Source organism: Lygodium microphyllum, chromosome 6 (genome assembly GCF_053477565.2).
Source record: "Lygodium microphyllum isolate KBCC chromosome 6, Lygodium_microphyllum_v1.1.10, whole genome shotgun sequence".
In the NCBI taxonomy this organism is placed as follows: domain Eukaryota; kingdom Viridiplantae; phylum Streptophyta; class Polypodiopsida; order Schizaeales; family Lygodiaceae; genus Lygodium; species Lygodium microphyllum.
In genome coordinates, this window is record NC_141140.1 from 75,959,474 (window position 1) to 75,966,878 (window position 7,405).

Genomic DNA, 7,405 nt, shown 5'->3' on the forward strand with positions numbered 1-7,405 from the left:
GCTTATAAAAAGCATCTTTGATTTACATCAAAGATTAGATCGTCATGCCACTATCAAACATCGTAGCCTTTTTATCTTTTCGCAAGCCAAGTACCTCATTTGTATACTCTAACACCCAATATCCATGCCATGACAAGTTCCTCATTGATGGGGAATAGCACTTGAAATGACGGCATAATCTAGTAATTGTACTCCGTCTTGATCCCAAAGATGGTTTATTTTATGGCCTACATGCATTCATGCACCAGCTCTTCTCAAAGCCTTCAAATGAGAGAATAAAGTTACTATGCATCTTCATCCATCATATCACATAGCTCCGAAGGTAATCGTTGTCTGATTGCTTCATGAGTTTCTTAAGCATTCTTTACTTTTGAAACAATCTTCTGTAGCTTTGCAAGAATATATTCATGTCCAAGTGAAAGCAATTCATATACCTTGCAGAAGCCAATAAGCATCATTGGAGAGCTGGAGTTCGTCAGAAGCAGTTAAACATAACTGCAATCCTTTCCCCATTGTTACAACCATTTGTTCCAACTGACGGATGCCTTGGTCTATTAGTGACTTGTTTTGGCCCTTTGGAATTATGGAAGAAGTCATCAATTAGGTGGGTAGTAACGGGCGGCAGAGAGTTACTCGAAACGGGTCTCCAATTTCAATATAGCATGTCTCATAATAAAAGGATGAAGGTATCTCATGTTTCACTCCCATAAAGATAGCAAGCAACATCTTCATGTCATGTTTTCAATGGTTAGAAGTGGCTTTGTTTCCATTTCCATGGATGGTGGTTGTCTAGTGTAGTCTTCTCACTGGCAAAAACCCAAAATGGATATCTTCTTATGAACCTGTTTTCCAATGCATTGTGCCCAAAAATATGCTCTGAAAGAGAATTTTGTGCCCAATCATTCATGTGGTTTGCAAATTAAAAACCATGCAATGCAATCAGTCAAACGATGCTTCCACACAAAAATTTATGAATGCACTGAAGAAAACGTGCCTAGCGTATCTACATGCGCTTGTGCGTCATGCAAAATATAAACAAAAGACACACACAATGGAAAATAAATTCCTGATGATGCTAACTAATGTGTTCCAATTCTTGGTGAAAAACTCCGCCCTCAGGTTTGTAATGGTGGATACGCAGCGTCACGACATCCATCCCCTCCAAACCTGCACATCCTCTGGATGGGCCGCCATAGCTAGCCATCCTCATCACCACCAAGCTCGAAGGTCAATGTGATCTCCTCATTTTATGCAAATGCATTTGTAAAATCCACATCCTTATCAATATCATCTTTTGGTTTAGGTTCATCATAATTTCCATCATTCAACTCCTCAACTACTTACGTTGTTTCATCGCTTCTCTTGAATATTTTGATTCTCTTTCCTACAATTGGAATCTGCAAGACTGTACCATCAAGCTTTGCTAAGGAATATGTAGCATTGTCATGGACATGCTGCACCAAATAAGATCCAAACCATCGTCTTGAAACCTTACAAATAAAACTATATTGATTGTCTAGACTGTTGTCATAGACCAACACCCAATCTCCCTCTTCAATCTCTCTAGGTCTCAATCTGTGTGTGCTATCAGATCAGTCTTTGTTAAAAATTCTAGCCTCTTTAAGCTTTTTTATAGCTCTCTAAATATATTTGAATCTCCTCTCCAAATGACGAATACGAAGAGCTAAAAGATCCTCTCTAGTCATCTCTTCTTACTGCCATGGTAAAGTACTCGAAGTAAGTTTGCAAATCTCTATAGGCATGACTGGCTTCTGCCATACATCAACTCATGTGGCATATATCCTCTAGCCACACTGTAAGTAGTGCGATCAATGCATAAGGCATAAGGCAAAAACCTAGGCCATCTCTGACCCATCCATCGCATGTTTTGGCCAAAGCTCTCACAATCAACAAATGGCCTCTTTTGCTCTTTCTGTTTCCTTCTGGATTATATGCCAAAGTCAAAGCAAGTTTAATGGCAAGGTGAGAGAAAAACTCCCTAGCCTCATTAGCATCCAACTCACCTCTATTTGGAGTAATTTTTCAAATACATCCATACTTGTAAATAATATCCTCCAACAAAAAACTTACAAACCACCGAAGTAGACTTCATCCTCAATGATGTTAATTCAACTTGGTTTGTGAGATCTTCTCATGCCATAATAATGTAACGCATCTGCCCCATAATCCAATAGGCATAGTGATCAAATCAAGAACCCACTTGCAGTAAATACATAATGGGCAAGTAGGATGAAGCTCATCTTTATGCCTCATTGAAGAAAAAAAAACTAACAATCAGTGCATGTCTCAACAAACTGTGAGATATCTCGGTACATGCCTCTCCACCAGTAGCACTCTTTAATCTTCTCATAGGTCACCCAAACAAGTCAATGTCCAATCCAAAGACTTTCATGAAACTATTTCATGATCCGCACCTATGAAGTTCTATCATAGACAACTGTTAATGGATGTCCTCCTCACTTTTCACTACAAGGATTTAAGCTTATAGCGACGGCAGGTAGCGGCATCGCTATTTGCGACGTAAATAGTGACGCTCCAAAAGGAAAAAAAACAGGTCGAAACTGAGCGCGGCTTTATTTCGTGTTTTCGCGTTTTGTGTTTTGAGAGCAAGAACGAGGAAGAGAGCAACCGTCGTGAGAGAAGGAGAGGAAGAAGACTTGTCGCCGCCGCCGCCGCTGTTGTTCGCGAAGGAGAGGAGGAGCCTTCATTGCAAAGAGGAGCCACCCCACAGTTGCCATATCTCATCGGTGAGTCTCCCTCTCTCCTTCTTTTGCTTGTTTAAGGTTTAAATCACTTTCTCTTTTGCTTGTTTAGGAGAGGAAATGAGAGAGAGAAAGAGAAAGAGAAAGAGAAAGAGAAAGAGAAAGAGGGGGAGGAAACGAGAGAGGGAGAGAAAGAGAAAGAGAGGGAGAGGGAGAGGAGAGGGAGGGAGAGTGCATTCTCTCTCTTCCTCTCCTTTTTTCTTTTGGAGAGTGTTAGGATATATTGTGAGAGGGAGAGAAAATGAGAGAGAAAGAGAGGGAGAGGGAGAGGGAGGGGGAGAAAGAGAGAGAGAGAGGAAGAAAGAGAAAGAGAGGGAGAGGGAGAGGGAGAGGGAGAGGGAGGAAATGAGAGAGGGAGAGAAAGAGAAAGAGAGGGAGAGGGAGAGGGAGAGGGAGGGAGAGTGCATTATCTCTCTCCCTCTCCCTTTTGCTTTTGGAGAGTGTTAGGATATATTGTGAGAGGGAGAGGGAGAGAGAGGGAGAGAAAGAGAAAGAGATGTATACTCAAATGGATAGCTTTATGGAGATGTATGTCTACTCAAATGGATAGCTTTTGTCTACTCAAGATGTAGTCCACCTGTGTGTGTATATATTGGAATGATAACATATCCATGATTATGGTAATGGTATGCACTTTGCTTTTTTTATGGGTACCATTACATTGACTCCTTAAGAGGGCTAAAAATTGGTCATACACTTTATAAAGTCTAATTAGGAGATTTAAGATACACGATAATAGACTTATCGATAATGGTATGCAATGTGCTTTACCATGGGCCACCTACATTGGTGACTCTTTAAGATGGCTTAAAATTGGTCATATCCTTCATAATGTCCAAGTAGGGATCTAATTGTGATATGCATAATTCCTTGTTTTTGTATTAACTTTATAGGCATAAAAAATTAGTAATCATACCAACTAGTCAACGGAAGGACTAAAAGAAAATGATACCCTAGCTAATGGTCATTATGGTACTTCATCAAAATGAACCTAAAAGTATTGCTATAGAAGAAGAATCCCTTAAATTGAGCATAGGATATTTTCTTCAAATGTTATGACTATGAGTATAATTGATTGGAACAAATTTTATAACTATAGTTGATAAATTTCATAGATGGCATTAATTTTTATACATGGACCTAGGACAAAAAAAACACATTACTAATATGCTTTTTATTGAGACTGATTTATTATTAGAGTAAGAGATCCTCAATGATGCTCATAATTTTTGTTGACTAGGATTACTTATACTCAAAGCCCTCTAGTGCAGTTGTATAAGTAATCCTAGTAGAGCCTCTCTAACATACTCAAAGTACATAACCTAGAGACCGTAGCTAGGTATATAAGGTATAATGGCCATACAAGAAGACACCTCAATAATTGACTGATCACCACTAAATCCCAAAGAAGAATCATGTTCCATCCCCTTCAACTCTATATTTACCTCATGAAGAACTTCATTAATCATAGCATCCTTGTCACCAATATTTTTGTTGCAATGATGAAGTATCATATTCATCACTTTTCCTTTTAGCATCTAAGACATTATCCAATATTTTAGTCAAGTCCAAACATTTAGTCTTCAACTCATGAACCTTATGAACCAATGCATTTTTTTTTAACAATAATGAATAATTATCTACCGAGACAAACAAATCCTTGAGCATGGTATATGGCCGAGATATAACATCAATAAATCTCTCAACTACTATGTCCCATGCATTCTTTACATCAATTAGTAAAGCATTTCTTATATCTTGAAGTTTAGATTTCAACACCATGGATGCATCAATGTCAACCTCAATGTTTTACAAAATTTGCTTCTCAACCTCTTGCAGAGGCTAAAACCTCTCAAGCAAGAGCTTATGGTCAACTTGCAACTTGACATATATCTCCATAAAGCTATCCATTTGAGCCTCGTTTTCCCAAATTGTATTACAAGTCATTAAATTGTTTGTCATAATGTAGATAAGATGGAAAACGAAGAATGTCTTGTTGTTCAAGATTGTGATGCGTATCTTAATCAGCGTGTCCCATGTCCTTGCTCTCAATGCAAGTTGGCAATTAGACGAAAACGTGGATTGTCTATAGAACACATACAATGATTTGGCGAGTTTCAATCTGAGATCATTGCTCAGGCAATTGCAGATTTTCAGCAAATAGTAATTTGAAGTTAATATCAATCATGCATTGTACTTGTAAGCTAATTGAAAACCATATACAATAAGATTGGATCTTGCTGGCAAATTTTCTATCCAGGGAGGTGATGTCTCGTCCCAAGGGGGAGTGCACCCTTTGCGGCCAATTAGAAGAGTTCATGGGCGTGCGATGGATGGAGTGCAGGAGCCAATCCACTACTCGGAAGGCCAATCTATACCGTCAATGCCAGAGGAGACAGACAACCTTCCAGACCTACCTACAATCTTGGAGCCTGAGATGGAGGCAATGATCAATGCATTGATTCCCATGGCTGTCAAGACTTCTGATCCGCTTAGAGAGGAAGCATCCATACCATTATATGATGGGTGCCGAGTATCTCGATTGAAGACACTGCTTGCACTCTTAAGTGTGGAAGCAAAATACGAGTGGAGCGATATGAGTGTGACCGAGTTATTTAGGTACCTTGCACATAGGCTTCATTGATTTTTTTTGACACTATTATTACAAAAATTTATCCTTTTTCAAGGTGTTTTATTATTTTTTTTAGGTTATTGAAATATCATATATTACCACTTGCAAATACCATGCATGAGTCTCGTGATAATGCACGACATGTTTTACGGAAGCTTGGCATGGACTACAATAACATCCATGCACACATGTCCAAAGTGTGGTGCTCACAGGTATCAATAGGACTTGCAAGGGTAAACCATCCCTCAAAAAGTTCTCAGACACTTTTCGCTCATCCCTCGCATAAGCCACATGTTTTGTACGTCCAGCATGGCGAGCTTGACAACGTGGCATGTACAGAATAGGTCCACGGATGGAGTTCAACGAATATCAGTGGATTTGCGCGCATGGAGCCACATTGACTCTACCTTCCCAGGCTTTGGCGAGAGCCAAGGAATCTTTGGCTTGGTCTTGCAATGGATGGCGTGAACCCATTCGGTCTGCGCTCAACTTCTTACAGTGTGTGGCCTATAGTCCTTGTCAACTACAACATCCCTCCATGGCTTTCTACAAAGAAAGGACATCTCATCCTTAGCTTACTCATCCCAGGCCGCTACAAAGTAAAAAATATGGATGTGTATCTTCATCCATTAGCTGATGAGCTTAAGATTTTGTGGGAGGAGGGGGTCACTGTGCAAGATATGAGCAGGCGCGATGGTCGGCGGTCAGTCAATATTCGAGCCATTCTCATGTGGACGATGCATGACTTTTCGGGATTGGGAGAGTGCTCAGGTGAGCAGGCCTCCGTTCTCACTGGTAATATCTATATTTTATCTCGTTCAATCAAGTATTCACTAGGTGGTGGGGTTGGAACATGTCTGGTTACCTCAGGTCATCATGCATATTCATTGTGTGGGCCACAGTTAGACTCCTGAAGGTCACGAACCATGAAGAAGATGGTATATCAAGGACACTCTGCTTTCTTGCCGGAGGATCATGAACTCAGGGAAGGTTTCCTTGGACGACCTCCAACACGTATGAACGCCGCAAGCTGGTACAAGCTGAAAATGGTCCACGCGGAATCACATCCAAATGGAATGTGAGGGTTCTCAGTTTTCTACGAGTTGCCATATTGGATCCACTTACAGGTCAACCACTTGTTGGATCCCATGCATATTTTCAAGAATGTGGGCAGCTTGTTATGGGACCACATCACAGGAAAGAGAGACACTATAGGGGTACGAATGGATTTGAAGGAGGTAGGTAAGATGGAGGCGCTTTGGCTGTAGTCGAGGCTGATGGTCGCGTGCAGCTTCCTCGTGCTCCTTGGGTTTTGTCCACTAAAGAAGAGCGCATTGTGAAGCAAGTAATCAAGTCTATCCACACTCCGACGGGTATGATGCATTCTCTCAGGTCCGCATTTTCTAAAGATGATCAATTGTTGGGGCTAAAATCCCATGATTGGCATAAGATATGTCAGGTTTGTGCTACGAATGGATTGTAATTAGCGTGGGCATTTTGCAATTTGAAAAGTGGCCATTTTTCATAATGCTTTCTCATTTGTGGCAGTTTATCCTACCGATCACAATTGCAGGATGCCTTACTCCAGAAATTTGCGGGGCCATTTACAAGTTGTCGACTTTGGTGCAATGAATCTCACAGAAAGAGATTAAGACATCCTCTATTGAATCCGCGAGGCGGGGAGCAGTGGAGACGGTCTGTCTCTTTGAGAAATACCTATCCACTAGCATGCTCACGATACAAATCCACCTTCTTGTGCATCTTGTGGACGAAGTGGAGATTGTTGGATGTGTCCATACGCGATGGATGTTCTTCCTGGAGCGCTTCATGAAAACCCTGAAAGGCTTTGTGCGAGAACGAGCTCGGCTAGAAGGTAGCATGGCCGAAGGTTGGTTGGTGTCAAAGGAGTTAGTGCATATTTCACAATGGCTACCAACGGTGGAACTAGACAATGAAATGCTATGGTCGCTGAAGGATGATGATAGACTGA